The sequence below is a fragment of the Argentina anserina genome, chromosome 6 (genome assembly GCF_933775445.1).
Source record: "Argentina anserina chromosome 6, drPotAnse1.1, whole genome shotgun sequence".
Taxonomy (NCBI): Eukaryota; Viridiplantae; Streptophyta; class Magnoliopsida; order Rosales; family Rosaceae; genus Argentina; species Argentina anserina.
The window spans coordinates 27509807-27526058 of NC_065877.1; the positions used below are offsets into that span (position 1 = coordinate 27509807).

The 16252-nt window shown below is 35.6% G+C and overlaps 1 pseudogene; it reads right to left on the minus strand.

The window, feature by feature from the left end:
• Positions 1 to 9485: 9485 nt before the first annotated feature.
• LOC126797194 (GDSL esterase/lipase 1-like) lies at positions 9486 to 11705 on the minus strand (annotated as a pseudogene).
• Positions 11706 to 16252: the final 4547 nt, after the last annotated feature.

A 16252-nucleotide genomic window follows, 5' to 3' on the forward strand; every position in this document is an offset into this window, starting at 1 on the left:
TCCCTCATTCCAGATCGGTGCGCCACAACGATGTCACCCCTCGATCGAAAACCAGCCCTCACGTTGTTTCCGACCGACCCACGGTTGACGTCTACCAATCCGGCGACCCCAGCCTTCTCAGTCGTCACCTTCATTCACTGCAGATCACCAGCGCGGCTTCATTTTGACTGGATTGGTTCTGACGTCTCTTCCGGCGCGCCGACGAAGTCTTGCACAGATCTGCAATGGGGCAACCCACCACCCCCAACCCGGATCTGTTGTACCCGACCCATGAAAATAGATTTTTCCCATGGTAAAATGAAATTTACCTATTATGATAAAAGAAAATTAAAAGGTAATTCTCGAAATTACCGGATAATTAATCTTAGTTTACTATTTTATAATTTACTGTTTTACAATAATATAATTTATTTTTTATGGTTAAATAAATTTAATTTATAATGAATAAAAGTGACTAATCATATAAATATCATTTTTTCTATATGTGATTTATTAATAACGTGACAAGCGACATAGAATCATGAGATTAAGTTTCGCTTAATGTGCAGTTTATTTGACAAACTGACAAGTAAGATCTAAATTAGTATTGTCATTTTTATTAAATTTCATTCATATAAATGAAATTATATATGTTATGTGAGCAAAGTACTCTCTAAATATTATTCATGTTATATGCTATGTGTTTTATCAAAATTTAATTAGCATGTCATTAAATCGTGATACTATGATTTAAATTTTTAAGCATTATTTATTTATACATGGTCATTGGCATGTATCATGAATATGATAATTTCCTAAATTTTGAAAATTACTTAATCATGTTAAATGATATGCTCTATTTGTTGCATATGCTATGTTATATAATTTTAATAATTATGTTATTTAGCATATTATATGAGCATTGTTGTAACGACCCCAAAATTTCGAGCTTAAAAACTCAAAAATTTAAAGTCGTTAAATACCAAACAATCTCAATGAAACTGAAATAATTTAAAATGTCACAGCGGATCATTACTGGGTTCTCAATACAACTCAGACAACCCAATTATTACAAACCAAATTTATAATCCATACATAAAATGGAAATGTAATAATCCTCACAATCTCTTACAAAACTCACAAAATAAATGCTCACAAAATTCTCACTCACAAATCCACTCTAGAATTCTCACCACAAGCAGGGTAACGAACAACTTCGAGTCTCCGGAGTCGTCTCTCAATCACCACAATTCAACACCTGCGAAAGTATCCCCTACACCATTGAATTGGTGCACCGAGATTGTAAACACAAACCTGGTAAGCTTTATAGCTCGTATGAGTAAAATGAAAATATAACCCGCATATCAATATATACGAAAATCCAGAAATCAAACAAATATAAATGCACTCATGAGTCAATGGACAACCCATCTGGTCGTCCCAAAGAAATATGAAATAAAACGCTCATGAGAAATTAGTAATCCTTCTGGTTACCCAAATGCATTTATATTACGGGTACTAAGAACGCTGGTACACATCTGTTACCCCTCTCGTAATACACCGCCGATATTGGATAGCTACCCGCTACCCAACATCTAAAACAATCTGAGTACCCATGAGCAGATAACCACCCGTTACCTCACATGCAGTACTACGACAAACAGACTAGAGCTCTAACTGTATCGTAACTTTCGCCCGGCCAAAGGCTAAGTTCCGACTTGCCAAACACGTACAATAATCTCACATCATATTGTACCAAACATCAGGTCCGAAGACAAATCACATTTTAACAATCTCCATGTTAAATCACGTACAATAATCTCACATCATATTGTACAAATCAAAATCACATGCTCGATAAAATCTTGTCATCAATATGACATCATCACGATAAAATCATAACAGTATATTATATAGCAAACTATATATATATATATATGTATTTATTTACCATTATTACAATACATATATACTCCACTATATTATATACACGTCATAATTTATAAACACGTCCGAAGACAAAACATTTAACAAACTTCATATTAAAGTCATGTACAAACTAATTCACATGCTCATCATCGAAATGACTAATTTCAAATGAATTCATAACAGTATATAATATAGCAAACTATATATATATATATATGTACTTATTACCATTTATACAATATATATGTAATCCACTATATTGTATACATGTCGTATTTCAATATTTAATATCTTGCAAAAATCTTGAAATCACCGCAAGGGTGGATTCATAAATATGTGAGATTTTACTCACCTTATCGACTCGAGCGTAATTCCACAATTTTCCGATGATAATTCATTTCCTTGATTTATCGATCACCTTGAAAAGATAAGAAAAGAATTTAGAAACGGTTCGTAAACCTTTAAATGCCGTAACAGTAATAATCGGTTACTGTTCAGCAATTTTCGGTTTACGAATTTACTGCTCAATGTTACTATTCACTGATACTGTTCACGGCTACTATTCACTGTCACGATTCACTGTTAGTATTTACTATTTATGTATTAATGTACAAATACACATCCAATACGTATCTCTGTACGAGTACATACTGTTTGTGTATTTTTGTACGTATAAATACTATTCAGATGTACGTATTGTCTCAGTAAATAATAATTACTGATTTACCCTTATGAATTTACTTTTTACCTTTACTAAAAGTAATTTATATTTACAATTACCGTACGTAAATAAAATTTACATTTACCGTACGTAAATAAAATTTACATTTACCGTACGTAAATAAAATTTACATTTACCATACGTATATAAATTACAAAATTACCCTTCCAGAAACACTGTTCACGCCGCCGCACGTGGCATACACGCGCCACCCGCTGGCAGGCTGCGCGTGGGGCTCACGTGCCGACGCCACCAACGGCGCATGTCACGCCACCGCCGCCCCATTTCTCTTCCTTTCTCCTCCCTCTTCTTTCATAAGGTCTCAGACCGTCCCTAGGCTATCCCACGCACCCCCACGCGCCATCCATGGTGGCGGAAATCTCCTCCCTTTCCTCCTCTGTTCTCCTACTCCGATCTACCTCAAAACCTCTCCAAAACATCCACAAATTCACCAACAAGCAATTCAACAATTGAATTAACCAAATCCTTACCCAAAACACGGTTTGAAATCGTTTGAACTCATTGGTTGGATCAGACCGATTGTGCTCGGTTCCTGTGAGTCACGCCGAAGCTTCACGGCGTCACTGGAGTCCGTGCCTTGCTCGGAGGGAGGTCGCATCATGGTTGTGAGGCCGCTGATGCTGGCGGAGAGGAGCACGGCGCACGGAGGGCGGCGATTCATTGGTGAGCCGAGAGGATGAGAGAGTTTTCGGGAGAGAGAAGAAAAGGAGGCGGGGTGAGAGAGGGAAGAATGGGTTTCCAATTATGGGAACCCTAGCTGAAAACATTTCCTTTTATACCCCCCTCTAAAATCGGAAACTAACTTCCGTCGTTAATAACTTTTATGTACGACGTCCGATTCGAACGCGTCACATACTCATGAACTCGTATCGACGAGCTCTACAACTTTCGTGAAGGAAGTTTTCGCAAACGAGCGATGGAATAAACTTCGATATATACGTTGCGGAAACGTAACGTTTTTCTAATTAAACATTCCGAGAACGTTTCCGTTTCTCGTTTCATAACATCGCAACCAATCACATTCATTCTAATTAAAATTCGCAATTTTATAGAATTCAAATCAAACTAATATTGTTTGAAATTTTAGGGTTATTACAAATGATATGCTCTATTTGTTGCATATGCTATGTTATATAATTTTAATAATTATGTTATTTAGCATATTATATGAGCATTGTCATGATAACGAAAATTTCATGATAATTTTATAATTTAAAAATAAAGAGAGGACAAACATATTCTTGTGATAAAGTATTTTCATGAAGCATCTAAAAATACGACCATTTCAATTCTTGGTCTTGCAATCCGCTTTGTATTTCTTGAAAATTAATTAAATTATATATCTTTACTGTGAAAAAACAACTTCATAAAGCTCCAAAATGGACATAATGTATCTTGGTATGTTTAATTTTCGTGTAAAGACTTAGAAATTTAGACTGCGAAACTAATATGTCTCGTACTCTATCTACAGTTGGTCAAACCAACACAACATATATTGGACTCTAAAGAATTTGAGTACAAACCTGCCTTACAAGCCAACCAAGGGTCAACCTTGATTGAATTATGCAAACATGTTTTCCTGCACGTAACTTGGAAGCATAATTCAAATCTTAAATGACAATGAAATGTCTCTTAAGACAAAAAAAAGTTTTCTTAGAACCAACTATGGATAATAAAGAAGTAATAACCCTAAAGTAATTGGCAAATATTATGAACATGTAGGTTCATATAAATCGATCAATGACATTTGATAACAATGTACTGTTTGGCAAATGCATATGGATATGACATGAGCAATAAAATGTCCTCTTACAAAATGAGTATAGAATAATGAGAGTATGACAATTTGAAAGAGTATATTCAATATCAAACTACAAGGAGAAAACTCCTCAATTTTAAGAGCGACACAAATCTAGGTCAATTCAAAATGTTTCAGACTTCGATTACAGTCTGCCACTAATTTTCCAAGATATAATTGTAATAGCTATTATATATACCTAAAATTTTATTAAACGTCGATATTGAAGTACATTTGGATTGGACAAGACCTTGATGCAATTGTTGACATACAATCAAGGTTATGAATTTTTCTCAATGAATTGAGAATATTCGAATATTAATCGAGATATACATGGTTCGATTTTTAATATTTTATCGAAGTATCGCATACAGTAAAACAACTTCACAAAATATTAGTATGACATGAATAACTGAATGCAAAGAAATGCATCATGCGATACCCACAGTAGTACTGAAGAATAATAGTATTATATTTGTGGTATAAAATTAATAATGATCACTAATGTATAATCTTTCGGGATTCACAATGTACATGCATTATGAGATGGAGATATCGTTTTACGATTCTATCAAATTACTATAAAGAATTTAGGTTTATATTTCATCCTCATGTCTTAACTATATACTTCATTGATAATTTATGTAACAAGAGCCAACAAGAGACAATTGAATCCTCATACGTTTTAAATATTTATGTCAACGCCTTTCCATGTGAAAAGAATACGTGAGATTACGATTAACATCCTTTGCATTATGTCTAATAACTGCTGATGTAACCGCGTATTACATAAGTTTATATGTATATTTAGCCAGTATATATGAAACTGCTAAATTGAATCCCACAACATGAAAAGAAAATGAATTTCAGGATCTTAACATATTTGGGCTTTGTCACGATTCATTGCGACCCAAGTCGTGATATGTGTATCTGTATATTTAAATAATTATATACATACACTCATGTTTTGGATAAATAGAAGTACAAAACAAACGAAAAAAAGAACTGTAAAAATCATAGAAATATAATTTTATGGAGGAATTGAAGAAGTTATTTCATCCCCATATTTCGTCGCTCCAATAAGACGAAACCGTGAAATGTTTGATGCACAAGTATATGCACTAACACCATATTATGCTTCTTATATCCATTCTGATTAGGTATGTAAAGCTAATCATTCAAAGCTTATCGATCTCTTAAAGAAATTTGGATTGAGATCATCCTATGCAAAATGACATGTATTCTCACTATGTTCAAGGATTGAATCCAACACAAATTATGTGGATTAATTCAACCAACTTGCGGACACTTTAAATAATTTATGGTGTTGGTTGATGTCTCAACACGCTGGTCATGTGTCATCGCACCATTCACTACTAAAACAAATGTTGTTTATATTAAATACAAACCCACTTGTCTCACTGAAAACGACTACAATAATAGTCTTAATAGTGGTAATGTGCACCAATCTTTCCATTTAGGGTAATGTAATTTGTGCATACACAACTTATTACTCACTAGTTCTTGGCTATCACCTTAATCATTGTCAAAGAAATTACAGTCTATAACATCGAAGGATCGAAATACTTGAGCTCGCCAGGATTGACACAGATCTACAATCTTTGAGCTAAACTAGATTAACCTACTTGCCAAATTGCGACGCCACATCGCATAATGATGAAGTCAATTAATGTGAATACGTGTTCTTATTAGAGACGAGCATCCATATAGTCCGCTATATTGCAACTTTGCCAAACGATCTTTTTTTTCCACAAGATATGTGGAATATCACTTTGATGAGACAATCTTTCCATCGTTAGAGGGAGATAAGAACAAAGAATGTTCAACTGGAACGACATGAATTGTCGTGATTTGTCTTCATTGTGTCTCATCTTGATCCTCACAATTGCACAAAGTGATGAGATCACAGAGATTAGCTGCAAATATGGTTCCAAGGTTCAATGTCCTAAGAAGAAGACATGACACTACCCAAAAGGAATTGGGCATTGTGTTGCCGCCATAGATGGTGGCATATTGACACCATAAAGTGGTATAAATAGTGTCATAGGCCGTGGCTCTCCAAGGAAGAGGGGGAGACCACATTATGTTTGATATATACTCGATCAAAGGATGAAAGCGAGTTTGACACAATTGGATCCATTGATCCATAATCTCAAATCTACCAATAAGTTAGAAGAAATCCTTGAATATATAGAGATCTCTACAAATACAAACCACATGAGGATGTAGGATATTGACTCTTGATATTGAACCATACTTCATTGAGATATACAAACGTAGTACTTTTGGCTTAATGGAAAGAAGCGATACAGCATGAACTAAAGTTCATTAACAAAGAGATATGTATTTGGGCAGGTGAAGCCGACACCACAAGTGTAAACCCTATCATATATCTTTGTTAGGATAGCGTATGAGAATTAAGAGTATAAACTCACCTTATGGCGAAAGGTCTCTCACTAACGCACTGGAATTGACTATGAGAAGATATTCATTTTTAATGAACCACAATGAGATATTCTCGTAATGGATGTCATTGCACTTCACTACTTTATCAGTTTAGAATTTTTTTGAAAAACTGACAAATGCAGCTTATGACTGTTTTAACAAGATATCTCTATGTGTGATCAAAATTAAGAGATATACATGAAAGTCATAGAACATACTGTATTCACTCAAGAAATGGTACTAGACCACGTTACGCTACAAAAGGGATTGAAACGTGCACGAAGTAAATACTTGATTTTGAATAGGGATCAGATGAATTATGTCATTGCGTGTTCAATATAGATTTGCACAGTCTCTTGATGAACTAAAAAAATGTCGTTATTGCAAATCCTAAGTCGAGAATGAAAAAGATATTTGGGAAGACACAAACTTGATATGGATCTCGAAGACTGTAAATTTGATGATTAATCATCAATCAGCTTCAAGCACTCTAAAGGTTAAAAGTGAGGCTTCCATAACTCCCATGATCAGTCAAAGTCTTTAAAAATAGATCCATCTTCGTCTAAATGGAAGATGACGAGTATGTGTTAGGAAATGAGATTCCCTATACAAGTGTAAAGATGCATCATTGCACTTAACACAATATGCAAGACTTGACATCTCATTCGTTGTATAGCTTTGCGCCCACACAACAAAAATACCTAAAAGTTTAGGCTTATTTAGTTCCTATACAGAAAAGAGAAAACGACATGGTAAGGATGAACACTATCTACATTGTCACCAGATGTGCTTAAAGTAAATATGCAAAAGTTATCAAAGCTTCCACGATTAATGTAAAGTTCAGAGGGAGGTGCAGACATCAGGGGGAGTCTAACACATATATTTTAATCTAAAATGTAATAGGTGTGTTGTGCTCTTTTCCCCTTCAACCAAGGTTTTATTTTCTCCCATTGGGTTTTGTTACTTGGCAAGGTTTTTAATGAGGCAACACTTTATACACCATTATATCTTCAACTCGGCACACGGGGGAGTGTTGAAGGAAAACACTATTAGTGAGCCTTCGTTAGAGTAAATAAAAGGAATGAGTTAATGATGTTTATGATTAACGGACATAACGGATCAATCACTATTATGTAGCCTTAATTACCATTGTAATTACTATTTACTTCTATTGTAATCATGACCCCCATATAAATGAGATTATCAATGAGATGAGTAAAACATTCTATTTTCCCTACAACATGTATGTTATTCTCTATCGAAAGAAGTTGAATAATAACCTAAAGCAGGCAAAACGCTTACAGAGACTCAGAGAGGACATCTAGCCATCCAGGCTATAAGACGAACCAACCTTAGAGGAAACAAGTCTCAAGATCAGAAGCCCAAAATGTAAGATTGCGCTTTGATTGTGTCAACACCTCCCCCTGGACGGGGCTATTCCTGGCTGGATTCCCTCTCATTCCGGCCGCCAGGCCGACCAGAGTTAACCCAACAAGATGAGACACTGAGCCAGCAGGGTAGGCCACGCCTCCCTAGCTCAGGCGCTGCCGCCAACAAAACCCAAATAGCTCGCCAAAGCACCATGCGGGCACACTATCCCACATTGGGAAAATGAAGAATCACTTCTCCCAATGCGCATATAAAAGCAACCATAAACCTCATAAAAATGGTAACTTCTTCCAAATCTTTAACCTACGAACTTAAGTCCCCCGGAATCTAACTTAAGTTTTGGAGAGTCATAGGTCGGCACACCACTGGCATTTGACCTTAATCCCGGTTTATGTATAGATTAAACAGACCAAAGGTTGAATACAAACTGCATGAACAAGACTCCTGGATTTTGTACTCGCAACAGACTGGAATTGATTAAGAATTTGTTCCAATTTTGTAGATCCATTATGCATATTAACAGACTCATTGTAGCATCTCTTTTTTTTTTTTTTGGTTTTGAGTAGCATAACTCTCTTTTTTTTGGGTTAAACTGAGTAATATAACTCAATTCCATATCAATACACCTTTGACTCTTTGAGCCTCAGGCAGTTGTAAAGAGAAACTCAGATTGAAACATTGAGGAGAAACTCTAGGCCTTTGAGGAGAAACTTTGTGGTTGCAGAAAAATCGAGTAGGGGTATGAAAAACAAATGTCCTATTTACTGTTAGGGGGGGGGGTGCATGAGACATAATCTCTTGTTTAAGACATGAAGCACGCAATACCTACTCCTCAAATAATGTTTTCATTTTGTTAAATTGACTATCAAATATCCACACAAATTGAAATCAACATAGTTAACTGGAGCTTTGATCTGCGTATAAGTGCATTGTATATATAATAGTCGTTGACAAGCCAATTGTAACTCTTTAAGTATATAAGCAGTGATGTAGGCTTTATATTTTCTTACTTGAGTTTTAAATTCTCAACACTTCAATATGATATAATTTATCAAAAGGCAAAGAACACGTTTAGACCTCCTCACCAAAAATACAAAAAGCCACCCACACAAAATAAAAGAAACCAGTAAGATAAAAAAGAAGAAACTCCAACCCTGAACCCTCGATCAGAATCAGTCTTGTTCAAAAAGCTGTTTGAACATTGTAAGGCCATGTCACATTTGGCGTTCCACTCCATATCAGCTCCGCTAACTGCAGATTTGCCCTTTCAGTTGTATGACCGCCATCAAACCACAGACTATCTCCAGGATTACTGCATAGCTCATATGGCACTGTTCCATTGTATCCGCCGCAATCGGATCCTCTGTATGCCCCTCTACCGCAGCACCCATCTCTTCCATCCTTAAAGCCTTCACAAATTATGCAACTAATTAGAATTAATGCATATATATTACGGATAATCGATCAAAAATTGACACTGATCATTTACATAGTGCTTAATCAGCTAACATACCGTATTTAGTGGGGTTAATTACTCGGTCGCCAAGAGCATCATAGTACTCGAATATTGAGTATCTGAATCCCAGTAGTTGGCTCTCGAGTTCTTTGAGGAGTGGCTAGAGTTTTGTTGTGCTGCCTCGCCAGACTCTGGAGCCCTTTAACGCAATAGCACGGAACCTTGTCTTGACGACCGATTTCCATTCGGAAGCGGAAGCGTGACGGAAGCGCGATTCCAAAAAAGGAGGGTTTGAGAGCGCGGTGGAAGCGTTGGCTTCCTAATTAGAAGCGCGGCGGAAGCGTTGACTTCCTAATTGGAAACGCGGTGGAAGCGTTGGCTTCCTAATTGAAAACGCGGTGGAAGCGTTGGTTTCAAAATTAGAAGCGCGATTCCTTCGCTTCCTCTATTTCATCAATCAATGTCTTGAGTCTCTTTCTTGTCGTCTCATCTTCTTTCAATTTTTTCAAGCGGTTAAAGATGAATATCATCAATTGATCTAATATGTGTCAGAGAAAAGAGAAAGAACTGGTGAGAGATATGAAGAAAATCTAGACGAGACAGAGAGAAGACAAAACTTTTTTTTATTCAATTTCATCTAGTGATGTCTCTTTCACTTGCACGTGTCCAACACCTTTACACTATACTTGACATTCTTTTGTTTGAATTTTGAAAGGAAGCTTTAATATTGCTATAACCAAGGATAATCATAGTTTATAAGAAAAATTATTAATAGTTATCAAGTTATTTTAAAACTAGATAAAATAATGTAAAAATAAAAAATAAAAATAGTATATAATATTTATTATTTTGACGCTTCCAAAACGCACTCACTTCCTTAATTTTTGAAGAAAACCGCTTCCGCGTTTCCAAACGCTTACGTACCCGCATCCGATTCCATGCATCCTAGATAATAAGTTAAGTGTCGTATTCTTGTTTTGCGTGAGGTGAGAACCCAAGAGGTCCAACATTTTGGAATGCGAATTTCTTTCCTCCTAAGTCGTATATTCCCTACAAATAATACGTAAATTAAGTACTTGATCAACTAAATAGTAGCACAGTCTGTACCCAAAAAAAAAAGTAGCACGGTACCCTCAAATGTTAAGGTTCATTCCTGAACTAGAAAAGGAAAATAATGGCCGATTTAAGCCTAATTAATTTACTTGGAGAACAGTGGTCAAGTTGCCAATCACAATTCCTATGAATTCCTGCTGAATGGCTTCGGTGGCGTTTTCTTGGTATATGCCGTAAAAGGTGAAATAGTCACTGCCTGCAATGCTAATCAAGTACACAGCGCCAGCAACTTCTTGGCCTCTTCATCACCGAGTTGCTCTTGCAACAATTCCGTCACATTCTTAAAATAGCTCAATTGTACTGGAAGGTTTATCTGGAGCAGAGCGACAAAGAATAGAGTAGAAACTGAATTAGATCAGGCGCTGGCCGGAGCCAAATGTTCAGCGACAAATTATTAAACTTAGTTAGTTTGCAAATGAAGAGTAAAGATCGATCACAGTTTTACAATTCCCGTGTCTGAAATACTTCAGCTCCAGCTGAAGCAAAGCTGGCTCCTTGAGTAAAGTTTTGTCGTTCTGGTTGCAGGTAGGGTGGCAGCATAGGCAAGTTTGCGAACTTGGCTGCAAATTAAAGTAGCATTGTTTCATTGTAAATATTGAACTGAATGCATCATTTAGCAATGAGTAGCCACATAATTTCTAGCTAAAAAACCTGTTTTATAAACACGTACGATTGCATATATAATACATAGTTGGCTTGTCTAGCTTACCGATGAAGTCCGGCACTATACGGCCATCGCAAAATCTTCCGTTTGGACGGTGAAAGAACGTTTCTCCATATGGCCATGCTGCATCTGTATCTACAGTGTCATTTGGGACGTACTGTTTGGCCATGTTATATGTAATTATTTTGGATTTAAACTTCCTAGCGCACATTAGATATGAATTTTCTGGATTTTCAACAGTGACGGATCTAAAAAAATACCAAATTTTCAAATTAAATTCAATATTTATACACAAATATCATAATTAGAGTTAGGCTTGAAACCGGTTCCAAAATGCTGACTTTTCCTTAAACCGGAATCGGAAAAGAAAAAATATTCCGGATTTTGCACTATTTTCTTCCGGAACCGAAAATATCGGGTTGGTTTTCAAATTTTTACGGCTCCAAAAGTTCACTGTAATATATATTTATCTCCAAGCCTAAAACAATAATTACATAAAATACCAACTTCAAAATGTAAATACAAAACGTCAATAATCTCTTTAATATAATTATCCAATGATCAACAATTAACATACTCAATTATTTCAAAAAGAATTGAGAGAGAGAGAGAGACTGCAAACCTAGGATAATTTAGATTTTAGGGAGTAACAAAATAATAGAGGAAGTGAGGGTGTAAGCATAGCGGGTATGGTTTTTTTAGTTTATATATAGTGATTAGTATGGGTCTAAGAAGTAAAGAAAAGAAAGTGATGAAGGAGGCGGCGATGAAAGATGTTTCTTTTAGGGGTTTTTCTTATATAGTTATGAATACTCGGTTCTAACGGTTTCCAAAATCATTTTCAAAAATAAGAACCAGAATCGAATCGAATTAATTGTTTCGGTGCGGTTCCTCTAAGGTTAGTAATTTTTTTATAGAATCGAATCAAATTGAATTGACCATTTCGGTGCAATTCTAACGGTTTTAAACGGTTATGGAATGTAAAATCTCAAACCTAGTTAGAGTTAAATAATATTATAATTATATATAATTATACTATAATCATAATAATTATATCATAATTATACAATAATTAAAATAATTGTTTTCACTTGCCGCGGGATCACAGCCCTTGGCCTGCACTGATTAATTTGCAGCTGATCGAATTCAAGTTTTTATCACTAAGGACTGGTAGTTGATTGCATGCTAAGGACTGGTTCGGTAGTTTGGTGAGCAGATTGAGCATGCATGGACTAGTAAGTTAAAAAGGAGCCAAACTACGTACCAAATCAATAAAATTAAACGTACGTTACTCGTGTTCCATATTCTATAACCTGTCCATCAAGAACAAATCATAAATTTGCAGAATGAAAAACCAATACGGAAAGGATTTGTCCAATCATGTGTAAGACTGTAAGAACTAAATGACGCTGGTTTCCCGGCCACCTGCTTTTTAAACCCTAAAATCACAATTGCATTCGTGCCCAAAACTTTTTCTTTGCGCCCCAACCTGCGTGCAAGGTGCTTACAGATTTACAAGTCTTAACAACAAGCACCACTTCTCTTTTTCTAATGTGCATGAGGCAAACTCTTTTTTCTTTTTTTCATTTCAAACAACCATCTTTACGTGATAATTTCTCATTCACCTCATAATTAAATTACACATATAACCATTGAAGAAACAAATATATATTCATCTTTTATTAATCAAAGTGCAACCCACTTTAAGTAATCCATTATATTTGTTTTTATAAGTGATTGTTTTTCAACCATTTTTGTTGAATATCTTGGAAACTTAATGGTAAACCATTTTCAGTTGGATGATTGTTTATTGCTTTACATTGTCACATAGTTCAGTTGAGTGCGTATGCCTATAGCCTAAAAACGAGAAATGAACCATGCAGTCAATCTATCATTTGAGTCAATGAAGAAGGTATGCACCTATTTATGGATCGAATATGTTCAATTTTACGATCTGTATCATATATCTATTTTCATCTCTCCTTTAGTTCCAGGTTTGTTCTACTGTTAAGTGTCAAGTGTGGATAACAGGTCGATTGTAGTCAATGGTATAATATAGTTCCGTTTTGAACAAAGTAGCTGCGCTAAGCACATACGTACCCACAAGATCTCAAATGACCACAACGAAACAACGAAACGAATGGAGAAAAATAAAATTCTCTATTATTGGGTGATTTGGGTCGAAAGAAGTTCAATAAGACCCAGAACAGGGAAAATGCTTATAGAGAGGAGATCTAGGTTAAGAATAACCAGGCCCATGAAATTGATCAAGAATCTCAAGTTTTGTAGCCCATGACTCATTGTTGCATAAGCCATGTCTAGCTACAAATTCCACATCAATAATTTGAGCCTCAGACAATTTGTAGCGAGAAACTAGTTACTTGTCAAAACATTGATCTTCTTGCTCATAAGGAGGTGACCGCCTTAGGAGTTTGAGGAGGGACTTCGTGGTTACAGAAAAGTCGAGTAGAGGCATGAAAAACCAATGTCCTACTTATTAGAGGCATAAGAATGAATCGTTTGTTTGGGACATAAGGTATTCCGTTTCTACAATTATACTCCTCAAATAATGTTTCTCTTTTGATAAATGGTCGTTTGAACAATATTTGACTATCGATACAAGTTGGTATATATCACACTAAAGTTGACTGATTCTGAGCTATGCGAATGTATTTTTCAAGGAAAACTTTTATTGAGGACTCTATAATGAAGATTTGATGAGGACTTTTAAATAAACGGTTAAATGACATGTACATTAAAATTTGAGAATATCAATTGAACATTAAAAACTATTTATCCAATCGTTTATTTAAAAGTCCCCATCAAATTTTCATTATAAGGTTAATGGAAGGTCTCACTCCCCTATTTTACATATATAAATCCGTTGATAATTGGCATCGAGGCTTGCAACTCTATATGCATTGATGTAGCATTTATAATTACTTAGTAGAGTTTTAAATTCTCAACACGTTGATATGATATAATAATAAACGAAGAATTAGTTATTAATATCCACAAGATAGGGGCTAAAGACCAGTTAAATATGGAAGGTCGTAAAATGATCCTTGGAAGCAAGATCACATCCCTATCAACCCCGAGAACCCCTCTTTGGCAACCCTTTGAACATCTCCTATTTTGTGATCAAAAGCATACATGCTTAGTCACATGTTCTAGTGGGCATAAAAAAACCAAAGTAAAACCCGAACCCAAAGATTAATGTCTTAAAAATTTATCGATCAAGAGCAATAGTAATTCCAATCGACATCTATGAAATGATCAAATCCACGAGGTGTTTCTTTGTAGTGGGATCACATTCAGATACCTATTACTTAGTTTTGAGTTTTGACATATGCATTCATCATTTGATTATTCCCCACTAGCTTCTTTACTATATCTTTTTGTTTTTTCATTTGATATTGGCCTAGTGCATCCAACCTGGTTATTAATATTTGCAGAAATACATTTGTCTCGTAACGTTTGATTCAAGTTTAATATTAAAGACAACACTGCGGGTCATGATACCTAAGTTGACTTTGCACGTAGTTCTGTGAGTAGTGCACACTAATTATGGTCACTAACTATGTGGTTATTGTTTAATATATTTCTTTTAGAGAGATTATGCTCACTAACTTTTGTTAATATGGATTATATCAAGGTTCATTATCAAGAGTGGACCTACTTATCTACGTTCACTTCACCCTCTGTTCATAGTGAATCTACATTCATTTCTTGGCTAAATCGCAAAACTTCCCTCCTCCTTCTGTAAGAAGAACACAACTAATTCAACCGAGTGTTCCCGGCATTCTGGCAGTAATTTTTGACCAAAATGATTAAGGTTAAAATCCGTCAAAATCAATTGAAACAAATTTTATTATGATCAGTCCAAGGATTCCCATTTTTGTTTGCCGAATTGTGTTTCCTCACTCCAATTCCTACCTTCGAGTCTTTGACCAAAGCAAGTTTCAACACCTAGGTGACCAAATCACCATTGAAGATTCCATAGCCCATCGTTTACCAAACATAGCAACCTCTTGGTCTTCGACCACCCCAGTCCGTCCGGGTCAGGGTCCAATTTCAACCGGACCCTGGCTTGAACAACCAGCAACCCTCCATCCCCAATTCCCTATTTGTTGTTTGTTTATGATAAAGTTATAAAACTAATAACTGATAATGGGAGGAGGAAGGCTTGTATATCTACAAACATGCATTGTACATCAACAAATTTCTACATTTTGCAAAATCTAATATACAACCAATTGGTTATGGTACTGAGCTGAGTACTATGCTGTATAAATCAGTCCTTAGGACCTTAGGCTGGTTACCAAGACGAATATGCAGTGAGGACCAATTGGTAAAAGAAAATCTCCAGCGATGATTTAAAAATTAAGCAAGAGGATCAATGGGAACAGGAATAAGCTGGGTTCCCTGGCTCTCCTCCCGCTTCTAGTTCCTTTGAGATCTCGTCGACGATCTGTATTCAAAAGCTTCCAATATCCACATCAATTGGTCCAATCCTTTAAAGCTCCATCTAGAACCAAGAGGTCAGAGACTCCTCAAATTTGCCCAGCTAGTGGGATTTAAAACCCTAAATCCATCACATTCACACTAAACTTATCTCATCTATGTGATCAAATTTCGTATAATTGTCAATCATTATGAACAGAACAGTCACTAACAGAATTTTTGCACGATTATTATCACCAGTTCCGAAATAGA